We start from the raw sequence: 26,187 nt of genomic DNA on the forward strand, positions 1-26,187 counted from the left end.
CTGAGGGCGCACTCAATCCCACTGTCCATGTCACCGACAAAGATATTGAACAAGACCGGTCCCAATACCGATCCCTGAGGGACAGCGCTCATTACAGGTCTTCAGCTGAGAATTTTATAGTTACACTTTAAACTAGAATTTATATAATAAAACTTACTTTGTGGGGAAAAAAAAATCTAAATACAATCCCAAAACGTAAGTGGAATATAATTTTAGTAAAAAACATGGATTAGAAAAAATAATTGAATCAAACTCTTCTATTTAAACAAGCTTATGCTGGCTTAGCCAGCGTATCTACAGCTTGGTCTTCAACATTTTTGTCTTTGTGACCTAGTGGCAATCAAGTGTTCAAAACCAACTTCTGTGATAAACAAGTTTAATTTTATGAGTCATAGATTATTAAATGTTATTTTTAAATGCATCTACCAAGCTAACATGAATGGATTCTTCAGCTACTCCCACAGACTTTTGAAATAACTTATCCCAGTTCTTACATGATTTATATCAGTATAAATCAAGAATAACGGGTGGCAGAGGTGTAAAAATTGTTTAGATGAAGATGTAATCAAGGTAATGGTGTAGGGTTTTACTGTGGGGAATATTTTTTGGTGAATACACATACTATAGATACAAATGTTATCTCTTTCCTAATGCAGAATTTTAATTGATTTATTTGTTCCTTGTATGTTTTTCAAAGGAGAGAAAATTTTATATTGAATATTGATACATGAAAAGATTAAATCTGCGTAAGACTCTGTTAAAAACTCTTTTTGAGTCTTCGTTCTATCATCTCATCCCAAGCATTGAAAAAACCAGTTAGTAGAACAACAGTGTGGTCTTTGCACCAGCAAAGTACAGGAGCAGTTACACTGGTGTGAGGAAGATGACTTTCTGAATGCTAGTATATATCCAATGGGGCAACTTTTGTGTTTAAAAATATGCATTACTATAGGTGCTTTTCAGATGTAAGGTTTGAAATGTCTATTTTGTAATCTGTACTCTGCACTCTGCATTCACAATTACAATATTTCATTAAATTTCCTGGGTTCATTTAAAAAAGGAAGTTGTTTTCCCAGTTTTTCTACAAAAGAAACCTGAGCTTGTTTTCCCTGAGAGTTAAAAAAAAAAAAAAAAAAAAAAAGGAGCATTAATTAAAGGTTAGTTTCCCTATAGTAACTCACGAAGTCCATTTCTTTCTTGCTCCAAGTAGGTTTAGTCTCCTAACTGTACAGGGAATTCAGTTTTCTGAAAGCTCTTTGACTTCTAACGCAGCAATGTTTCATAGTGCATTAGGCATGTAGAAAAGCAAGCATTAACAGTTCTTCTCACTGTTTTCTCCACTGGTTGAGCCAAAACTTGTAACATCAACTCCAAAAATATCCCATGTAACCTTTGTACAAAGGTCAAAAGCGAAATTTTATGAAAAAGCATGCCTTTTTTAACATCCTTTAAAGATATTCATGTAAATCTTCCAACTGTTTCTTAAAAAAAAAAAAATAATAATCCCAGCCCTCTACCAAAAAAATAACTTGGAGGCTGAATTTTAATTTTTAATTCTGTAATTCAATACAGCTTAAGCTTGTATATAGAGCATTCTAAAATGCCCAATATAAAACAAGCGTCCGTGGTTTGCCCAGCACTGGGCATACATGATTGCTGGCAGGAACAGGTTGCGAAGCAGACCTTTTTCCAGGAATTCAAGAAATAGTCTGGAGAAACGATATTGTTCTTCAGAATGGTTTAGAAGTCCTCTAGCAGTCCTGCCTTTGTTTTACTGAAGAAGTCATTGGAGCTTGGGTTGGTCAGTAGGCACTAAGTAGCTAAACTTTGTGTAACTGGTGAAGACAATTATCTGACTCTATCTGTCTAGTCTCTCCTTATGCTTACTTGCTGAGTGAGGGAAGACAACAGTCAGTGATGATGGCGAGGGAGCATGTAAACCTGGAATACAGTGACTGTCCTTGGAGACCTACTGGAAGTAAAATTACAGATGCAGCCTGCAGCAACTGGACTGTAGTATATACCTATCAGAGGAAAAAAGGATAAGAGCCTGGCTGTCTGGCAGAGCTTTGTGTTTTGTTCCAAGTCCTGCCCATTGCTTTGAAAGACACTATCTGACATTCACTGATAATTATAAGGCTAAAATTTACAATGAAATGGCTCCTATTAATCAGCATGTCCTTGTATTTTTAGAGCTAAAACAATACAAAATAACAGCTTTTCTGTAACAGTGAATGAAGATTATTTTTCTGCATCCACTGATTTACTCAAACTGAGATCAAATGGGTTTAGTAAGAAAAAGATACTGAAGATGTTGGCATTGCAATAACAGTGTGAAATCTGAGGGACTACTGAGGTCAAACAAAAAGTACAGCTTGGAGCACTGTCAGAGGTTGAGTACTTATGTTTTGGGAAATAATCTCATGACACTTTTATCAATTCTGTGATAAATATTGTGGAGTCTGCAGGAAGTTAGGGCTCTTAGAAGATGTACAGGTCAATACAAAAAACACAATTGTTGTGATATAAGGGTAATGCAAGAAGATTTCAGCATCACCAGTTTACAGAAGTGCACGGAGCTCATGAGCAGCACAGAAGCAGTTGTGTAGCTGACAGTAAATTATTATATGGGTTTATTTAAGAGGGGAAGAAAAAAGACAAACCATTGAACTTGATAAGGACTTCTGATCTATTTGACAGTGGTCAGACACTGGAACAGGCTGTTCAGAGATGTTGTAGCCTCTTTTTTGGAGAGATATTCAAAACCTGACTGGTCGACATCCTGGACAACAGGTTGCAGATGATGCTGCCCAGAGAGGTTGGACTAGGTCATGACCAGAGGTACCTGACAACTTCAACTGTTTCGTGATTCTGTGTAAAGGCTTCCTATCTAGCTCAGTAACGTAACTGGCTGGCTACTATATTCTTCTAGTTTATTGTGGAGCCTCTAATTTCATGCATTTTGATAGAAAGCAGTAATATAAAGTGTTGATCTCTGGCTCCGAATAGGTATACATGAACAAGTCAGTTCTTTCTTAGTGTTGCCTTTCTTTTTTATTTTACAACTAATTGGTGTGTACTGGATGCCCTCTTTCATCATAGAACCACATCTCTCGCTTTCATATCACCTATGGTATTTAATTCAGTTTTAAATAATTTTGTTCTGCCATGGTTGACCACTGCCACTGCAACATCTTAGTTTCCTACACTCTTCTGAACCACTCACATGTTAAGGCAAGAGCAGCTGTTCTCAACTTGTTCCTACACTGAACATTTTATTTCATGCTGAGTATGTTGTTCCACTTCTGTTTTATCATTCTAGGCTTTAAAAGGCTCCCAATAGACTGCAAAAGTCCCAGCAATGCAATGGATGAAACTAACTCCCTAGCAGCAATCTAAACACCTTCAGACGTCACTTTTAGTCTGCAGCACAGCATGAGGCTGTGGAGATTTCTGGTAATTAAAACAATGCTATTAAGGGGCATGTCAGATAAAGTCGGCCATGTCTCCACTGTCTGAGGCCTCATTACCTACGTTGTTCAAAGTTGTTTATACTGTCTGCTTTGAAGAAACGAAAGCCCAAGCCTGCTATTACTTCTCTATCTGCTTGAAGCCTGATAAGGCTTGGCTTTCGTTAGCACCTCATTCACCAGGAAAGAAACATTGCTAAGATTTATATTTTTCAGATTTGCATTTTTTTCAGTCTTTGACAATGTCACTATGATCCTTTTAATTTTCTTTCCCCAAACTATAGACAACCTATCTTCCATTGGTGTCATCCCACGATAGAGATATTTCCCCACCTAAAGCTCCACAGTGAGGGTTTCAGTCAAAACTCTAATTTCTTTCTCACCTGCATCAATGCTGGCCTAGGACAGACTTAAAGTTTGACTTCAGTAGCCTGTAAGGTTGAGGAACTTTACATGTTTTCCCAGCAGTGCAGAATGGGAAGGAGCAGTGTAGTAAAAGCAAAATCTGATAGCAAGTCAAAGCAGTAAATAAAATATAATATTTTTAAACACTGAAGAATAATGGTAAAGTCTATAAGTGTAATGTACATAAGAAAAAAATTGCCTCTACTATATATAATTGGTGATAGGTCCTGAAGTTGTTACTACCAAGAAAAGGGATCTCGGAGTTTTTCTAGTCAGAAATGCTAACTTCAGATCAATCCTCAGCAGCATTTAGAAACAAACCGCATGAAACAAAGTTTTAGGAGTAAATTCAAAAATGTTAGGAAAAAAACCAAAATACATTGTCTCTTTTCCTCTCCTCGTTTCCCTCCATTTTCCTGCCGTCCCTTGGCCTCCTCTATCCTCCTGTGATGGGTTATAGTTAAATCATAGAATCATAGAATAGTTAGGATTGGAAAGGAACTTAAGATCATCTAGTTCCAACCCCCCTGACATGGGCAGGGACATCTCACACTAAACCATGCCACCCAAGGCTTCATCCAAACTGGCCTTGAAGACCGCCAAAGATGGAGCATTCACAGCCTCCCTGGGCAACCCATTCCAGTGCCTCACCATCCTTACAGTAAAGAATTTCTTCCTTATATCCAATCTAAACTTCCCCTGTTTAAGTTTGAACCCGTTACCTGTTGTCTTCTTACTACAGTCCCTAATGAAGAGTCCATCCCCAGCATCCCTGTAGGCCCCCTTCAGATACTGGAAGGCTGCTATGGTGTCTTCACACAGCCTTCTCTTCTCCAGGCTGAACAGCCCCAACTTCCTCAGCCTGTCTTCATACGGGAGGTGCTCCAGTCCCCTGATCATCCTCGTGGCCCTCCTCTGCACTTGTTCCAACAGTTCCATGTCCTTTTTATGCTGAGGACACCAGAACTGCACACAATACTCCAAGTGAGGTCTCATGAGAGCAGAGTAGAGGGGCAGGATCACCTCCTTCGACCTGCTGGTCACGCTCCTCTTGATGCAGCCCAGGATACGGTTGCCTTTCTGGGCTGTGAGCGCACAATGCTGGCTCACGTTAAGTTTCGCATCAATCAACACTTCCCACCCACAGGGCTGCTCTGAATCTCTTCTTTGCCCAACCTGTAGCCGTGCCTGGGATTGCTCCAACCCGAGTGTAGGACCTTACACTTGGCATGGTTAAACTTCATAAGGTTGGCATCAGCTCACCTCAGAAGCACATCAAGGTCCCTCTGGATGGCATTCCTTCCCTCCAGCATATCAACTGAACCACACAGCTTGGTGTCATTGGCAAACTTGCTGAGGGCGCACTCAATCCCACTGTCCATGTCACCGCCAAAGATGTTGAACAAGACCGGTCCCAACACCGATCCCTGAGGGACACCACTCGTTACCGCTCTCCAGCCGGACATCGAGCCATTGACCACAACTCTTTGCGTGTGGCCATCCAGCCAGTTCTTTATCCACCGAGTGGTCCACCCATCAAATTGATGTCTCTCCAATTTAGAGATAAGGATGTCATGTGGGACAGTGTCAAAGGCTTTGCACAAGTCCAGGTAGATGACGTCAGCTGCTCTGCCCCTGTCCATCAGTTCCGTAGCCCCATCATAGAAGGTCACCAAATTGGTCAGGCAGGATTTCCCCTTAGTGAAGCCATGCTGGCTGTCACCAGGCACCTTGCTGTTTTTCATGTGCTTTAGCATGCCTTCCAGGAGAATCTGCTCCAAGATTTTGCCAGGCACGGAGGTGAGACTGATTGGTCTGTAATTCCCCGGGTCATCCATTTTCCCCTTCTTGAAAATGAGGGTTATATTTCCCTTTTTCCAGTCATCAGGAACTTCACCTGACTGCCATGATTAATCATTTCCACTGTACAAGTCTCAAATTCGATGAAGAGTATGTCTGAGAAGAAAGAAAAAAATGTCAATGGCTTTCTAACTGCTATTAATTTTTGTCAAGATAATACCCTAATTTCAGATTCCAAGTGTGAGGATTAACATGATAAATATGCAAGTTTGCACAGCTAAGGTTAAGATGCAGTTCACAGTAAATGTTTTATCAGCAGCAAAGTGATGGTTCTATGTACTGCCAGTGGCAGCTTTACTGGAAGTAAGGAGGGAGCCCAGGTAGCAAAGTGTTTCAACTTGGCAGTAAAAGATAATATATATTCTATTTTAACAAAGATTCAATGAGTTTGTTTTAATATAAATGTCACCTTAGTCAAACACATTTCTAAGCTGGAAGTATGTTTTTCTAGGCTGCTGGGTAAAGAATATAGATAAGCTCTTTGGATAGCATTTAAAAACAATATTTTTGTTAGACTGCTGTTTACAAGAGTTGGTAATGAATATTGAAAAATAAATACCTTATATTTCTCTGGGTCATGTTCCTCTGTGGATATTTGCATTAAGACAGATACAATGAAAAAAGTATTAGTCACCACCTGTCAGAGTCTGATCCAGCACCCTCTAAAGTGAGAGCAAAAACTTCCACTAATTTCAATGGAAATTAAATCAAGCCCACAGAATTCTTGTCCAAACTGGATATTTTGTGCCAGATGTGTTGATATTGGAACAGAGCTTCTGACAACAAAAGCCATTGTCACAGACATGACCTGCCACACTGTCTACGCCCCACTACAAGCAGCTGGGAGAAGTAGTGGAGCTGCACAGGACTGGAGGAGAAGGCTTGTTTGCAGAGCACAGGACATCCAGGATGCAGAACTTCATAGAATCATAGAACGGTTTGGGTTAGAAAGGACCTTCTAATCATCTAATTTCAGCCCCCCTGCCATGGGCTGCTGAGGACTGCATGCTCAGTCAGACATATAAACAGATCGGTGGGCCACAAGACTCAACAACATGGAAGGAAGGCGATAATGAAAGAAGTGGACTGCATAGACTTACACATGCTTCCTTACCTTCAAACACAGCTTAGCCTGACCTCAGCAGGACTCATCTGGTGCTTCTAGTCAAGGCTTTTGGAGAGCTAGGAACTATTAGAAACACAGAAAAATACTTGTAGCTCTTAATGCAAAACTGTATAAAAATAAAAATAAAGGAAACGCATAAAATCAAAAGAAGCAACTCTGCTAGATTTTGTACTTTATTGCTTCTATTCTCTCAGAACTTAGAGAGCAGAATAGCTGCATATCATTCCTTTATTTGAATAAAACTAACCAGATGAAACCTGGAGTCATTATACAAAGTTAGTAGAATATAAAGATATAACCTGAGGGTGGCTTTAATGGTTTATATACTTGTCGTGGTTTAAGCCCAGGGCATAAATCAGAACCACGCAGTTTCTACTCCCCTCCCCCCCCCCCCGAAGGATGGGGAGGAGAATCGAAAGAATGTAACTCCCACAGGTTGAGATAAGAACAGTCCAGTAACTAAGGTATAACACAAATCACTACTGCTGCCACTAATAATAATAATGATAAGAGAAATAATAAGGGAAGGGAATACGATACCACCTGCTGGAAAAGAGCCCGGCAGAAAAGAGGAGGTGCCCTTCCGGGTAGCTCCCAGTTACATCCCTGGGCATGATGTGCTGTGGTACGGAATACCTCTTTGGCTAGTTTGGGTCAGGTGTCCTGTCCCTGCTTCCTCCCAGCTTCCCCTCCTCCCTGGCAGAGCATGAGACTCACAAAGTCCTTGGTCAGGGTAAACATTCTGACCAGCAACTGAAAACATCGGTTTTATCAGTGCTATCCCCAGGCCGAAAGTCAAAACCACAGCACTGCACCAGCTACTAAGAAGGAGAAAAACTGACTGCTGCTGCTGAACCCAGGACAATACTGTATTGTTTTCTCAATCTTTGAATAAATATTTATCACTGCAATAAATTTTAAATTAGGTTGCATGCAAGAGGCTGGTGAAATTACAGAACTGATCAACTGTATTGTTCTTCCAACACAACAGAAACCATGGCTGAATGCATTTCTGATAAATTTCAGATGCCAGTATTCAGCTGGCCTATGTAACATTTGCAATACTGTGAATTTGGCAGAAAATTCCACTTCTTAGTTACTCTGTCCTATGATAGAAAAATATTCAATAGATTTGAAATGTAAAACTACCAGAGACAAATTATTATTTTAATTATTGAAATCAGTGATATTCTAACAATACCTAAGAACTTCAAACAAGATCTGAATTTTGTCTTGATAGAAGCTACTCTTACATATGATGAAATAGTCTTGACTGATTGGAGAAAGAAATTATTGAAAATTAGGTGAAAAGAAAAAGTAGTATCCTCATTTTTCAGCTAGAAAGCAACACAAAAGAAGACTGTGGCACATCAGTGGCTTAAAGCTAGTCTGGTGATTTGTTCAGAAGTTTGAACAACCTTTTTTCTGAGATTATTTGCCAAAGGGAGTAGCACTATACCTGTGGAAAAGTTATTCATTGTGGTCCTTTAATCTTTAACAGATTAAATCAGCATCTGTCTCAGTTTCTTTTCAAGTAATAAACTATTTTGTCCACTTAAGTAAAAAATATGGTTTAAAATAATACTGTAAATGGTGTAAATGGTATAAATGGATAAGACCTTGAAAAAAATTAGATAACAGCATTGCATGAGCTGAGTGGCTGATGTACTCTATTAATGTCACCTGTCCCTAATGAGATTTGACAAGAGACCTTCAGAACTGAGAACAGAATTTGTTAAAAGAAGAATGCAATAGCAATCAGTAGCTTACATTATCATTTTTCCAAGCCTGCATTAGGAATTACCTTTTGGTTTTTTTGGAGGACAAACAGTAAAATTTTCTGGCACTCTCTATCTCTTCATATTAGGTCTTAATCTAATTAATCTAAAGGGGGGAAAAACACAATAGAGAGATGAGATGTAAAATCCATTACAAACATCCCAGAAGAGGAATTTATTACTGTAGTAGACAGCAAAATTGTCATTTTGGGCTGTCCTGAAAAAAGCTTTTGACCTACTAGTAGTCCCTGTGGGAATGCATGGAATCTAGGCGAATACACAGCACTGCTTCATTGGTGCCTCTTGAGCTGCAGCAACCTGCCACTCAGGGACTCCCTGCGCCTGAGTTGTCATCCCATGTTTAATGGCTGTTTTTGCTTTTGAAGCCATGTAAAGTTTCACAATCCTAGTCTTTCAGAGAAATGTATCCTGCTGTCGCTGTTTAAGCCAGTCGGCAAGTCAGCTGCGCAGTTTCTACTCTCCCTCCGCCCCCCCAGAGGGATGGGGAGGAGAACCGAAAGCACATAACTCCCATGGGTTGAGATAAAAACAGTCCAGTAACTAAGGTATAACACAAATCACTACTGCTACCACCAATAATAATAATGATAAGAGAAATAACAAGGGAAGAGAATACGATGCCACCTGCCGAAAAAACAAGTCTGACAGAGCAGAGAGCATGCCTTTCCGGGAAACTCTCAGTTACATCCCCGTGCATGATGTGCTGTGGTATGGAATACCTCTTTGGCTAGTTTGGGTCAGGTGTCCTGTCCCTGCTTCCTCCTGGCTTCCCCTCCTCCCTGGCAGAGCATGAGACTCACAAAGTCCTTGGTCCTGGTAAACAAGTTTTACCAGTATTATTCCCAGGCCGAAAGTCAAAACCACAGCGCTGCACCAGCTACTAAGAAGGAGAAAAAGTGACTGCTGCTGCTGAACCAAGGACACCTGCATTTTATATATATGTAGTGTGAACAAGAATCTTTTCCAAATTGTTTTATTTGTGCCACCTGGCAACCTTATATTGTTCCTTCTCCTTTTGTTATTACAGGTATCATGAATGACTTTTCTCAATAGACAGCTACTGTACTCCAGTTATCTATTTTCTGGCTATACATTCCTAATCTATTTAGGACTGTATGAAAGCCAGCCAATAAACTTTTATAGACTTTTCATATTTTGTTTTTTCTCATTTTCTCATTGATAAAGAACTGCCTGGATGGCTGCACACAAAAAGTTGTGGTCAGTGGCTCAATGTCCAGCTGGAGACCAGTAACAAGTGGTCTTGTTAACCCCCTCAGGGTAACCTGAGTAACCCCCTCAGGGGTCGGTGCTGGGACCAGTCTTGTTCAACATCTTTGTCGGTGACATTGACAGTGGAATTGAGTGCGCCCTCAGCAAGTCTGCCATTGACACCAAACTGTGTGGTTCGGTTGATATGCTGGAGGGAAGGAATGCCATCCAGAGGGACCTTGATGTGCTTCTGAGGTGAGCTGATGCCAACCTTATGAAGTTTAACCATGCCAAGTGCAAGGTCCAACACCTGGGTCAGAGCAATCCCAGGCACAGCTACAGGTTGGTCAGAGAAGAGATTCAGAGCAGCCCTGTGGAGAAGGACTTGAGGGTGTTGGTCAATGACAAAATGAACATGAGACAGCAGTGTGCGCTTGCAGCCCAGAAAGCCAACCGTATCCTGGGCTCCATCAAAAGGAGCATGACCAGCAGGTCGAAGGAGGTGATCTTGCCCCTCTGCTCTCATGAGAACTCACTTGGAGTATTGTGTGCAGTTCTGGCATCCTCAACATAAAAAGGACATGGAACTGTTGGAACAAGTGCAGAGGAGGGCCATGAGGATGATCAGGGGACTGGAGCACCTCCCCTATGAAGATAGGCTGAGGAAGTTGGGGCTGTTCAGCCTGGAGAAGAGAAGGCTGCGTGGAGACCTCATAGCAGCCTTCCAGTATCTGAAGGGGGCCTATAAGGATGCTGGGGATGGACTCTTCATTATGGACTGTAGTGATAGGACAAGGATAGGACTGGTTAAAACTTAAACAGGGGAAGTTTAGATTGGATCTAAGGAACAAGTTCTTTACTGGTAAGGATGGTGAGGCACTGGAATGGGTTGCCCAAGGAAGTTGTGAATGCTCCATCCCTGGGGGTCTTCAAGGCCAGGTTGGACAGAGCCTTGGGTGGCATGGTTTTAGTGGGAGGTGTCCCTGCCCATGTCAGGGGGGTTGGAACTAGATGATCTTAAGGTCCCTTCCAACCCTATTCTATGATTCTACAATTCTATGATTAACTCTTCAAGTTCATATCAATTACTTCCATAAATAATATAGATGTTTTTCATCATTCCTATTCTACTGTATAGTGAAGATCGCTTGTCTGTGGTGCAGCAGGATGCAACATGTGAATATGAATGTAAAATCTACAGCCACTTCAGTAAAATGCATAATGAAGGTAGATAAAATAATCCAGGCTCTCCATACACTTAGCTTTAGCCTCAAGTAATTCGTAGCTAATATCTTCAGTGATTTAATCTCTACTGAAGATGCTTCTGGCCCTCAGAAATTGTTAAAAAAAAAAAGAAATAATTGTGTCTCAATCTTTGTCTCCTCAGTTCTCTATCTATAAATGGGAATAACACTGCCTCCTTATCTTAAATTCATACTTAAAAAATAATTGGATAAATGTATCAATGAAGTACCTACACTTAAGGGCAAGGTCATATCCAGGATATAATTAATAAATTTGTCTGCATTCCAGACTTTGGGTTAGCTAAAAAATAACCTAAGGAAGAATAACCAAGTACCAAGAAGTAGTGGATCATCATTCAAGGATAGGGAAAAAATAAGATTTTGCAGTGTGCTAGTCTTATGACACATTACATCATGAAGATTAACATTTATCGTCAAGCTAGGTTCACGTTTGACATTTCATCAGTGTTTGCTTTGTATTCTTAAAGTCCTTTTAACTTTGAGTGGGGCTGGCTAACTCATAGATCAGAGAGAGGCCCTTAGGAGATGTCAGCTTGCTTGTTTCCTCCTCCTACAGGTTCCTAGGGGAGTGTTAGGAGCTGACCATGCCTGAGACACACTGTCCTGGCAGCGGACACCCTTGCTCCAAGGCCTTTGCAGGCAAACATGTGCTTATGGTGGATGTTGGATCTTTTCCTGTGCATGTGTTCAATGGCTTTCTTGCATCAGAAAAAAACAGAAACTTTGGGCATTCCAGTCTGAAAAGAATTCCAATATTTACTGAATTATGAACTTAACTTAGTCCATTCTCCTAAAAAGGACTACAAACTTCTTATTAATATATCAACATTGAAATGAAATAAGAAAGATACAGATGTTGAAAACAGTATACAGAATGTGTGCATGTCTAAAGTATTATAGAACTCTCAACTGTGAATTTCAGTGATATCTGTGCAAAATCTGTGCAAGTGTAAAACTTCAGGATATAAAATACCAAACTGTAAAAAGATAGGCCTATTTTCTCCATATATTTTTTTTATCTATATCACTGTATATTCATGTTAGCATGTTTTGTTAACCTTTTTCAAGAGAATAAGATTTGTGTTGTCCAATTTATTATATTGATTACACAATGATGAACTGCTTTGGCCTTTTCAATATGCTGTTGGGGGATTGGTTATCCATTCCAGTTCATTACTATAAGCTACTTTGGTTTAAACACGAAAGTGGAAAAGCCAAACAATAAAATGACATAGCTGTAGAGAGGTTAAAAAACTATGCAGCATTTGACTAAAGCTGACAAGCATTGAAGTTTATATTGCTCATTCTTATGACAAAGATGGTAATGAGAAGAGAAAACTGCAGTATCTGATCCATTTTTATGACAGTGATTTTAATTAAATTGGAAAGGATATAAAAGCAACCTGTTCTTATTATAATTTATATATCCTTATCTTACAGCCCTTCCTCTATTCTTGTAATTGAGAGTCAGTATACCAATGTAACCTTTGGACAGCAATACTTTGGGAAACATGCAAGATGATATGTACAGAGCTCTGTGCTATAAAGTGGTTTATATATTTCTAAAGAAAATAATATCTACAGATATTAATATTCTAGATTCAGAGTGATTTAAAGTATAGATAACAATTTTATTGCTTGATGTTCCCCAAAGTGAGCACATATGTCATATGAATATTTGTGAATCATTATTCACAGCATTTAAATAGAATTGATCTTTACTTTTGAGTGACCAGTGCTTCTAGATTCAGGAGTTTCTGTCTTCCATTAATTAACTCAGACATTAACTTCTCTTAAGAAAATGTATGATAAAAGTGAAATGAAATGATAGGAATCAATCTTTTTTATCAGTGTGGTAACATATAAGGGAACCCACTTCCTAGAGAACAGAATGGAAATGTAGAACTGACTAAATATTTCACTATGAAAAATTAAATTTTGATTAAATGAAGTTTTTTTGGTTTGGTTTTGGGTTTTTTTAGGCTGTCCCACACAGAAAATGTAAGTTTTTAATTATATTTATCATTATGATTTATACATTGGCATAAAGTTTAATTTTCATAGACTAAATAAACATCATGTTTGGCAAAGTAGTATCTTGTATCCCCTGCACATACAGTTATAAACAATTCCTGAGAATTAATGACTGACTGGCTACCATTTAAAGCCTCAGTCATGCAAAAATTTTTAACATATAACACCTATAAGCATACGTACAAAAGATTATCCATGCTGACTTAGTTCAGCATCTTGCAGTAGCTGGAAACAAAAGCTTATGGAAGAGCGCAAGGAGTAAGATGTTTTTACAAGTACAAGAAATGTATGTGGCATGAAATGATGAACACAAATGACGGCTGAGAATGGCCTTAGATGCTGATGCAGCTGAATTTATAGCTGTCCTACTATTCCTAGACATGTAGTATAGCACTATAGTTTTTCTCACAGATGTGTGGATCATACTGTTTATGCCAGTCCAGTGTCAGCCTAATGTTGTTGCTAATGTCTTTTGCCCTCAGAGTTTATAACAGCTCAGTATGCCACTGTAGGAGGACCTACCAAGTTAACTGGAAACATTGTAGGAGAAGAGCAATTTCAGTTTTTATCTGGTATTTAATGCACTTATCTTGTATTTAGTCTTGCAGATCACAGTGTTTGGGTTGCAAGCAGCGATATACTAGCTATCATTTAACTATTTTTTAATTTTTAAAGGGATAGTTTGCTTTAAAATTTTCCTATTGTTAAATATTTGTCATGATAAAAAAGCATGCATGTCTGTATATTATTAAATAAGTAAACAGATTTCTGGTTCATTTTGAAGTTTTGGTCAAAGTTTTTTTCATTCCAGCTGGGGTCATCACTTTGTTTCTGATACTGTGATGATACTGTATGAATTTGAAAGGTTAGCACAAACAGTTTTAATTCGTAGGGCGCATAGGACAATAACCATTTTACCAACAGTTTATCTATTTTTTTCATTTATAAAGGTGGTGGGCCTCTGAGAAGCTGACTGTCGTTTGCTTTGTCTGGTACAGACAGAGCTTTTTGAGGGAAGATATGTTCCTTGAAAGCCATTGCACACACAAAGGAAGCAGATAGAAAGAAGAGGATGTATGAAAATGCAGAGAGATGGAGCACCCCAGAGTCTGGGATAATTTAGAGAAGATCATGAAGCATGTCTGCATGTGACTAGGCTTCTGACAGGACTGAAAGAGGCTTTCTAAGGGCTTTTAAAGAGATTGTATAGAGTTTGTTGCAATACAGAAAGCTGTGGAGGCCATGATCTCAGGTCAAGCCTTGTGGAAGAGCTCACCTGCAAGGAAGCAGTAGCTGGAGAAGATCCATCCAAATGCCCTTGGAGTTGGTTTAAGGTAACGCAATAGTGAAAAAAATCCCCCTCAAACTCTGGCCTGACATAGGGTCTTATTAAGCTTTTTCAGCTGAATTAGCTTAAGTTTGTACTTTGGGACCCTGAGATATAAATGTCTGCTAGTGCTGGCTCATCAAAAAAATTAATGATACAAAAGTGATTCCCAGGGGCATGTGGGTCAAAAAGCACTGTCAACCTGGTACGGGCTTTTTCAGGGAGAAAGAGGAGGTTACAACTCATGTGCATTCATTTTGATGCTGTGTCTGAGACAGTTTTGGATAAGCGATTTGACTTTCAGTTGTAGTGACAGAAGACCACAGTTTAACTTGAATTTCCAGGTTCAATTCCTCCAGGTGATGACTTACTCAACTAATAATGAGAATGAAGATATAGTTCTGTTGGGATATACTTGCTAAATGCACCATTACCATAATGATTTGTAATTAGACACTAATCACGTATAAAATGCTAATAGAATAAATGCACTTGATATTTTTTCATGCTCCTGACAGAAGTCTTCTAGGCATGCCATTTTCTCAAGGGCGTGCTGAGCAAAAGCAGGCTAAATAAAAGAGTTGGGGAATGGCACTCACCTTCTGCTATTATTTCTCTTTTGAAAGGGAATTATTGTTAGTTTGAGGATAATTTTAAAATGATGAAAACAAGTGCTATTTTGTTCCCAGTCTTTACCTATGTGTTCTGCTGTCTTCCTTTTGTCTGCAGTAGTAATTAGCTATAGGGCTATGGCTCTTCTTGTTGAGAAAATCATACAGGTGGAAATTAATACTCTTTTGTTATTGTAGATTACATTTTAGTCTATTTGGTCTTCCCTTGTGGCAGGATCAAGCATTTAACGTGAGGATTTGGGCAAAGAGACAGGGGAAAGGACAAGATATTTCTTTTGGCAATGGTCTATGTCCGTATATGTTGGTTTTACAGTATCATGTCAGCTTAAAATTAATTGTCAATAGTAACCTATTTAGAAGGCAATAGCAGAGCAACTGAAAACTTTCTGCTTGTCCTAATGTGCACGCTCCAGACTCGGTCACTGTTGTTTTGTATAAGATACAGGTCTTCTTTCACATGTTCTTCTGTAATCTGTGAAAAAAGCAGATGCGTATGTCCCTACGGCCTTTCTCCACCTTGCATGTCTGCATCCACCCATATACTGGTACATGCACCTGTGTATATTCCCTTCCCCTGCTTCACATTTGAATATTTGCAGGCTCAGTACACTCAGAGTTCCCACACAAACTCTGTATCTCTAACCAAACCACGTTTCTTTTCAGTTTCCATCCCACATTTTGATTTATTCCTTTTGTAAATATGCAGGTCAGCAATCTCCAGGTGTAGAGAAAGTTTCCACAGCTTTGGTTGGTTTCCATGCCAGTTAACAGCATGGTGTCATGTGTCTGTCTGGTAATGAGGACTCTGTACCTGACCTAGCTGCACTTTACTATCTGTGGTTGATGTGATGACTAACTGGTTTATTATAGTTCTTACTCTGACATTGGAGATGATAAAAGGAACAATGCTTATAAGGAAAAGTAATGTCCTTTATTTAATCACTTGTAATATTTAGGTTGATTTCTCCTGATGCTTTGTAATCTTCATTTAAAATAGAAAATCTACATGTTTCTAGTTAGAGTAAAAAAGGTGTCATAGCTGGCACATTGTTTATGGATATGAGAAGACAGGAAAAGTGTCATGGTTTAAGCTGAACCCGCGACAAAAAGATAAGCCACACGCTAACACTTTTCCTTTCAAATCTATGGCTAAACTACCACAGCTGCTCTTACACCTAGGATATATGGAAGAGTAAAAGATCAGTGTCAAATCAGATAATCTTGTGATAGCAGATATCTTTATAATCTTTCTGAATTTTTTGTCATTAGATTATTAGTTCATTATTTCATGGCCCTGGAAATACACTAAGAGGAAAAGAACGCTATATATATCTTTTGTACTGATCTGCTGAATCTCAAGACATTTAAATCTCTGTAAATGATTCAAAAGCAATAGAAATGCATACTGGTCTGAATATTATAAAAGGTTTGGTTATATTCAGTGTGAGATTGAACGTCTTTTTGTACTGTCAGATCTGTAGCAACTTAGCAAAAAATTGTCTCAGATATACTAGCAATAACATGCCACCAGCATAACTTGTTATGTAGTGACATAACTTTTTTTGCTTATGTGAAATCTAAGGTTACCATAAATCATCTATGCAAAAAATATGAAACTTAGATTAAATAATAAGGATAAGAGAAGGTCAGTGTTTGTTAACACTTTTGCTTTCCTCTGTATTAGTAATAGCTGGTGATTTGCATGATGCATGTGTCACTAATATGTGTTATTGGCTTGTGGGAGTTCTGCTTATTGGTTTTAGTGGTAAGGGCAGATGCTGTGGCACAGTACAAGTGACACGAGGTTTTAAATAGGTAACATTCACAGGCATATAGAAACTTTCCAGGTCTAATTGCTTTCCCTTGTTACACACCTTGGAATAGAAGAAGACTCAGATTTTAAACTGTTGGGGACTGCAACTCTCAACATCATAGAATCATAGAATCAACTAGGTTGGAAAAGACCTTTAAGATCATCAAGTGCAACCTTTACCCCATGACAGCCAAGTCCACCATTAAACCATATCACTAAGGGTCTCATCTACGCGGTTTTTGAACGCTTCCAGAGACGGTGATTCCCCCGCTTCCCTGGGAAGCCATCAGGCAGCTGGTTGTAGCTTGAAATCCAGATTTCTCCACTGTGCCCCTACATAAGAAATTTAGAAGGCTGGGCTCCTGAAAATGAATGCCCAAGTGCCAGCAAGCTAAGACTTTAACTAGACAGGTGAAGAATCACCTTAAGTCTTGGCCCACTTCCTGGGCCTTGGATGACTTAAGAAGACATCCCCACCCAGGATCCATATTTTCACCTTCTTTCCTTTCCTCTCTCCTTGAGAGGTGTGATTTTTAATTGCTCTTAGGCAGTATTAATGCCTGAAATATGCCTTCCTGATTTCTGCCTAAGAGCTCAAGCTGTTGGTGAGCTAGTCTGCTAAAGGGGGACTGTAGCTACTGCCAATATCAACATAATTTCAAATAAAGTATTGGTTAATGTTGTGGTTTGCATGCAGCCTGACTCAACTAGATCAAAGTGAGACATCACAATGATGTCAGTGCTTAGGAGTCTCTGAACAAGTGTAGGAAGAAAACTTTACCTTCCTTAGGTATATGTGGACTTATGAAGTCTTCAGGGTTAGGCAAAAGAGATATTGATGCTCAGTTTTGGACTGATTTGCCTCTATTCTTTCTCATACCTTTTTTATTTTTCAATTCTCTAATTTGATCCTAAATCTCAGTTTTCACTTGAAGTGATAGCAGTGATAATATGAACTGTTTGAAAAATGTATTTTTCTCTGCCCATGCTTTCTTGAAAACAACAAACCACAAAGGTAAGGCTGTTACCCCTGCCTGGTTAAAAAAAATAAAATTGAATCATTTTGACAAATTGACATAATAATGGTGTATCCCACAGAGTTATTCTGATGCTTAATTACTATATTTGAAATATCTGTTATGAGGTTTTCAGATGCATCATGAGCAACACACAAATGGCTGCATTTTCAAAATAGAGCAAGCTACGTAAAAGCTAAATATTTGTTACAAGATTCAATTAGCTGAAGAGACTTATGAGCTGAACTACTAAGGTAAGAATATATAGTTAGACACAAGTTATAACTGATCTTGCCCTAAAATGTGGCATTAACAAATAGACAGTTAAATAAAAAGAATCTAAATGTTATATATTCCTTTTGTTACCTTCTAGCCTTGGCTGCATGAATTTGCAGAAATTTTTTTGAGTTATATTTAACACCCACAAAAGATAAAGTCAAACTTTCCATTCACTTTAAAGGTAGGTGGATTTTTTTATTAGTCATTTTAGTAAAACCCAGTGATTTTCCTTCCAGCTTTGGGCTACTAGTGATCCTAGACTGTTCTGAGATATTTCAAAAGATATGAAATGTTGGAAGATATTTGAAAGATGCAAAATGTATGTTGCAAAATCTTAAAAAGCTATTTCTGAAATCACATTTATAAACAGACAAGAATCTGCAGGGTTACTTATACAGAGAAAAAGGTATAATTTCCAAATCACTGCTTTCACTGCCAATGAAGCAGACCTAAGATATAGATTTAGAAGTAACAATAACATCTAGCAGTGAAAAAGGTTGCAGAAATCTGTAGCCTTTTGATGATTTACATGTGTTGTAAACTGTTTGGAGGAGAGACCATTTTATGTTGTGTTTCAGGAGTACCTCAGCACAAGGCAATCACTGGTGCCTGGAGCTTTATACAGTTTTGCAGTATAAATACTGATGGCAATAGCTACTAATTGTTCTTCTAAAATAAAAGCCATGAGCAGAAATAATTCTGCATTCCATCTGAAATGGATTAATGCAGTATGAATACTTCTGTACCTGCAAGGTTATATATCCAGTAAAAATGAAAAAGAGAAACTGCTATCAGCATTTCATAAGAGTTTTGCAGCTTTTGCTTGTTGTGACATCAGATGATCTGTCAGCATGTTTTTCCTTTAAATGTGTTTCCTTACATATGTAAATATGTGGCATGTTGTACCCACTGAAGTTAAATTTTTCTTGAAGCTTTGGAATGAATCAAACGTGGTTTGCAAAGTTACAATTTTTACAGACTGAGATATGACAACCAGCTGTCTATAGGGCTTCACATTGTTCAGCCCACAAATCAGGAAGCATGGATTAACACAATGTAAAAAAAAAATCATCAGAATGATTTAAATGTACTGATGTAATGTTTTTTTCTAATATGCGGTTAAAGGAGGGGTTATGTCATGATGTACTAGCCACTGACACTATCACATGGAAAATTAACTTCTGGTCAAATGTTTCCAGATCAGATATTATAGGATTACATTAACTTGTGGATTGTCTCAGTGGCACCTCTTTCAGATGTAGATCTTCATATGTCTTCATTTCAGTCAGTGTTTTTACTGGGTGCAACAGTTCAACAGAGTTACACTCAGGATTAATTTGCTAGATTGCTTTAAATGGCTTTCTTGCTCCATCAGAAAACATCTGATCATTCTAGTTCTTGTTGTTATGGGTAAACCAAAATAGCATGGCCATGTTTGCTAAAATTGGACATAAAGAAGGAAAATTAACTTACATTGAATGGTGACTATGGTTATAGTGCTGCTGATACTTAACTGAGTTTGAGTATTAGGCATTAAAAAGTATCTTGAGAGAAGCTTATTAGCACAAACCTTGATTTGGTACAGCAAATCTTAGTATGATACTCTACAGTCCAGATTTTTTATTTTATCATCTAGTAGTTGTGTTGTGGTAGCCAGTAAGATGTGAGAATATAGACTGATCAAACCTGTAGTGAGGAAGTAATATCTTTTATTAGACAGAGGTAGAAGAAAGGGAAAAGCTCATCAAAGCAATAAAAATAGTAGTCAGGCTTTCACTTTTGGAGTCCTGACTGTAAAACAATCTTGCTTATATTCAGATTTTGGCATCTAGGTTCTGCTTGATTCTCAGCCAGCAGCCAGGCCATCTGTTTGCTAGCCCTGTCTAATCTTGTACATTTGACACTGCTTGGACTGGATGCCTCATGCTGGGTACTCACACAATAGTTCAGACTACCTTGGTCTGAGGAAGGATGTAGGAGAAGCTTTGCATTTTTGTGTAATAGCCTAAAGGGTAAACTCTTACTGAGAAAAGGGAAGGGATTCCTCTGGTTCCTGTATTCTAGCAAGGATGATCTTGCACCTCTGGAATGCTATAATCACTAATATTGGGTATTCTGCTCTATCTGCCTAAGACATTTAGTCCATTGTGCATACAGCAATGCTGAAGTCACAGGTCTGGAAACCAAGTCCGATGGTAGCTTAGGCTGAGTCCAGGTTCAAGCAGTTAGGGCAAGCATCTGATGAACAGTGCTTTCGTGTTTAGATTCATACCCCAGGGCTGTACAAAAATGGAACCAACTATGGTCTAATACTCAATGTTCATATGTTGCAAGGAGTGGGATCTGAAACACTGCTTGTAGTAGACTTTTCTTTGGTCTGCCTCAGGACTCATGGTTATATGGTATCCCCTCTTCAACAGCAAGGGTAGACACAGACTAGAACTTGGTTTAGGGCACTCTTCTGCAATCCTTCTTAGTCTCTTTGGAGGAGATCAATGAGCTCAAATTTTCCATTTCTTGGTCAAATGAGCAAAAGCAAGGCAATTATACAAGATAGTGACAGAAATCTCCATCACTCAACATTTTCTTTATAAAGGGACATCTGTGCTCTGCGAGTTACCCATGTGGTGGCCTGTGTTCTGGCAGGATGGATGTGCTCAGTGTTGCCTGTTGGTTTCTTGGACATTCGGCAGGGAAAGACAGAGCTTCTTTTAGGTGTCCTTACAGTGCCCTCCGGAGGTCTTCAGGGACACCTACAAGTTGCCTTAGTAGAGAACTTGTGCCTACACAGTTGTCCTTGAATTAGTGGAGCTGGGTATTAGCGATGATGCCCGAAACAAAGCATAGTGACTGAGGAATTTTGTTAAAGCCATAGAGAATAAGGAACATCCAAATGAAAAAGAGAAGGATAGCCAAAATAAAAGGCAAAGAGAAAGCTTTTCTCCCAAGTCTGAGCACTGGGAGACAAGGGGTCAGAGTGATGGGTGTTGTGGAGATAGGTGAAAAGTGGAGCTGAAAGATGAGGAACTAATGATATGTAGGTGCATGATAGAAGGTTATGAATGAGTAGTGAGAAGCAGGTATTGGAAGACAGTGTCCTTGTAACTCACACTCAACTGGGTTATTAATGTGGTACTGTCCTACAGGTATAATAGAACACTTGCTGATGAATGTTTTCTGTATAGATCAATAGCTTACTCTACAGATGTCTTGTATTTTCCTACCTCCTAGTGTTTGAACATACTAAATAGTTCACTGTCCTCTCTTGTGAAGTAAAGCTAACTCTTAATGAGGGCACCAGGTCTAATTAAATGGTCTATTTTAGGATTTGCCATTGTTGTGATTAATTTCTCCAAGGTGATCAACCTCAGTAGTCAAATCAAACAAACAAAAAAAATAGTAAGTCTTAAGTTGAAATTACTTGGAATTTAATCAATGCATAATGATTCCCAGATGAGACTTCCACACTTTCTCATATAAGTTTACAGTTTGTCTGTTAACTATGGCACAGTTTGCCCATCTTTCTCTGAGTGCATCTCAGATAAAGGGTAGAATTTTTCATGCAGGGAAAAACATCTCAGGAAAGCAGCTGAAAAGCCACTCATATTATTCAGGCCAGTATAGGGATCTGATTGTTTTTGCACTCTAATCAAGTGTGTATAACTTGCTCAGGGGAACTAAATAACTAAGAATTTTAATGTAAAAAGAAAATCTAAGTGTTGATTCTCAATAAGGCAAATGGGAGTTAAGGACAACCTGTACACAGAAGATGATGAGGTTTAGGTGCCTACCTCCATTTTGTGTTTCTGAAAACCTTTGCTAAACTTGTGTTCTTCTCTTGGCTTTCCAAGGAAGCTTTATCAAACAATTTGGCAAATCAGTTGCATTGTAAAGTAGTCAGGTTGGTGCAGCTCTGTGTGTGACATAAGATCTGTGGTAAGTTTTGTCTCTGTAATGATCTTGAGCTTTTCTAGTTGTACTAATGCTAGCAGTGCTGGGATCTAGTTCTGGGTGTTAGGGTTTTATAGTTGTTTGGTTATTGGGGTTTTGCTTGGCTGGTTTGTGGGTTTTTTTGCATTAGGAATATTGTCTGCTTCATGTATTTAACAGCTGCCTTAAAGACAATGGACTGATTTTGTTCTTAGCTCTACTAGTCCAGAGTAAAGCAAAAATGATTGATTCACTTAAATTGTAAATTCAGAACATTTGGCAATCTACTTATCTGGGAAACGTACTAACAATGTCATTTTTTTCTGCTGCATATACAGCTTCTGAAGTTCCTCCACCACAACACAGTTGCCTGCGATTTCTTTTCTCTTATTTTGGCATCGTTTCATACTTCTTCATGAAATGTGTTTCAGCTTACACCAGAAGGAAGCAAAAGGAAAGCCGCTTCCAGTGAACTTAAGGAAGGCAAAGTGTATTTACAGAGAAAATACATGGAGTAACAGGAGGAATTATGTGTTTATTTTGCTGTCTTCACACAAATGCATTCATAAATATAATGAGGAGGAAGACATTGCTCTTGGCAAACAGACTTCTACCAAGTTCAAATATCTGGAAAAGTTTATGTTTTTTTCTTGATCTCTCTCTTTTGTACACTTTCATACTACACAGCAGAGCAAATATGAGTTTCAAGGTGCTAAGACGAAAGATCACATAAGAGCATAGGCTTTGACAGAGAAATTTGCTAGAAATGGCTGCCCCTACCTACCTTTCACTGAGAAGGGAAGAGTTGCTTAGACTTACACTTATGCTTCTAAGGGAAAGAAGTTACTGCTAGAAAGCAGATTTTAACAATAGATGAACTTACCCAAATGAAGGAAATTGCTGTCTTCTGCCTCCCTGGCTATTCCTGCTAAGGGAAAACACATTTTCCCAAATTAGAGCTCTCAAGTGTTTTCTGTATCTTGATAAAGACATTTGCTCATCTTCTTCATATTAGAGGTTTCTTGGACCATTGCTTTTCTCTTTATCAGTTCATCCGGAGACTGAGAAAACTCTGTGGCAGCTGCTGGCATTATTTAGATTGAAAAGTAATATCTTGAATAATAGTCACATATTTTTAACTGTCTTTTAATATGATTTAGAAGGTGGAACCAGGAAAGCTACCACCATGTGAACCAACACACCCGGCACAGGTCAGGGGCAGCCTTTATATTGAAACAAGTGATCTTTTTACCTGAAGGGCTTTCTCTGAAGTTTCAGGGGAACAGAGAGCAAAGGGTAGTGGGCCCCTTTTGGAAGAGCCTGTAGCATGGCTTATAGATGGAGGAGAAGCACAGAAGCATTCTTTCTGTGTAAGCTGCTAGGAAAGCAGTAGCTATGTCTTCTAAAAGCAATCTTTGGAAGATGTAGCCCAGCTGCTGATGTAGAAGTGACTGTGGAGAAAGCTGGACCATGGATGCCTCTTTTCCCCCTGATCTCATAGCAGGACAGAAATGTAATTTTGCCTGTTCGCTATGCAGGCACCACTGAAAGAGGAAGAAAGTATTTTCCACCTTTGTCACCACTTCTGTATAACAGCCTGCTGAAAAAAGCACAAATATAAACCAGAGAAAAGACAGTGATTTTTTTTTTTTTCTAGCATTCTCTATATTATATGGATTAAGCAGTGAACCTCTGGGAAAATAAAAGAAAACCAAAAAATACACACATCAAATAATATACATCACAGAGTGAGGGAAAGAACAGGATTATTTTTTTTCCCCATCACATTGTTGAAGCTTATTTTGATTTCATTTTCAAACAAAATATAAAATATTATTCTTGAGATAGATGCCCAATAAACTTGTTGCAGATGTACATAGTATTTTAATTTTACAAGACTGAAAGATTCCTACTTTTAATTCAAGAAAAAGCTATATATTTGAGTTTAAATTCGATTTTAAATTGAATAACTGGTTGCTTTGACATTGGTGAGCTCCTTTTCCTTGGGAATGAAGCATAGACCAAAGTGACTGAATTTTAAAGTATTTTGATTTGACAGAATTGTATTTTCTGTTAGAGAATTGATTAGCTGAAGTTATTCTGACAGCCTGGGATGGTGTCACTTGAGTGAACAGAGTCCAGTAACTAAGCTAATCACTTGAGTAAGCAGTCTAACTGTTGGCAGTAGTAGGCAGTTCCTCCCTCTAGGGGAGAAAAGTCTTCTTACGCTTTCAGCATTCCAGCTTTTTCATGACAATGGAAGGATAAGAGTGTTCAGTGTAGCAAAATCCATAGAAAAAAATGTGTCTTCTAGAGATTTTTAGAAAATTTTGTTCTCATTCATCCAGTTTCCTGCTCTTCTGTTCTATTCCAACCCCGTCATGCTTGCCATCCTTATTTATGTCTACACTCTCCTGCAGCCTTCCTGGTCAGACAAAATGTTACATATACTCATTCTTCATGGCTCTGAATTTCTGATCAAGCAATGATTTACTGGCAAACAGTGGTATCCATAGTCTCAGGTCCCTCAATGAGTGGCACAGTAACAAGAAGAGCAAGCAGCCCATTTGGCCACCAAGGAGAAATGTGTCCTTTACAGAGAAAAAAAATCATTCCCGCTTCATTCTAACTGAACATGTCTGTGTTTCTTTCAGTGTTTGCAAACTGAGACTTTCAACGAATTATGATCTCATCACATTTTGATCACTTCTACCAAAGGATAGCAAAAGGCATGTAGTTGTCCACTTATGTTTCTCTGTCAGGTGGAAAGCTTGTGCTATTGGAGCATATTGACAAAATGGGACTTGCTTCTTTTTTAAAAGCAGGGCTAAACAACTTAGTTTTTCCTATGCTCCTTCTGAGGGGAGGAGAAAGCTCTCAGTATGGGAAAAATATCAGTTTGGGAAGGTCTAAACTTAAGGACAGAAACAAAAAAAAAAAACTGGAAACTGAGGTGTTAAACAAAAAGTGTGGCCATACACTTACTACCTCCATAATTACTCAATAACTCTGATTTGTTGCAGTCTTAGATTACAAAGGCCACATACAGAAAATCTGCAGCTTCCTCCAAGTTCTTTACCACTGTGAGCCATTGGGATGACATAATTCAGGTCACAATTAGTCCCTAACAAAATGAGGCTGGGCAAATTAGCTTTTACATTCAGCAAAATGCAGATGGTGGAAATAATTTGTCATATATTTCCTGTTTTGTGAAGAGCTTCCTTGTATTCCAGGAAGGGATGTCACCCTGTAAATTAGTCACTTGCAATCTGTAATTTCTGATCCATAATGATAAAATGATCGTCCAGCTAAGCAATTTGCAGAATGCTTGAAAACCCTCATGCTACTATTGACTGCACATGAGTCAGATTTGCAACCAATTGCTTGATAAATCTGCACCTCATATCCTGTATGCAGTTCCTACTCTCTTTGAATGAAGCAGCTAGGTAGCTAAGCCTGTTGTGCATGGCCTTCTGCACAAAAGGGTTCCTTGAGATTTCTGACCTCTAATCATCCTCCCCAATATGGGAAAGCCAAATGACCTAACTGCCTGTGTTGTAATCCTCTCCTGTACTTGTACTGGAATCTTCTGCCACTTACATGCAACTAAGTCTTTCCTACGTAATGTGTCTCATCAGAAAAGGGCTTAGTTCACCAAAAGAGGAGACTTCTTAAAGGATAATTATGAAGGTTCAAATAGTGAAAACACTTGGAGACATATTAAATCATGCTAGATTATTCTGCCTTCATAAATAACTGTGCCTGTCCTTTGTACAACACTTAAACTTGATTCTTCTCTAGGAATAATTTAGCAAGAATGAAATTCTACATATGATCTATAAATTATAAAATAATAATAATAAAAAAATAGATGTCTCTTGCACTAGGAGCAGGTCACTGAGTGTGCACTGGTGACAGACCACAATAGGTCAGCCAAAAAAACTCAGCAATCTTAGAATGACGATCTCCTGCAGTGAAATACAGCAGGAAATTCCCTTTGGGGCAGTGCTGTAAATGAAAGA

This window comes from Psittacula echo, assembly GCF_963264785.1.
Source record: "Psittacula echo genome assembly, chromosome: 4".
Taxonomy (NCBI): Eukaryota; Metazoa; Chordata; class Aves; order Psittaciformes; family Psittacidae; genus Psittacula; species Psittacula echo.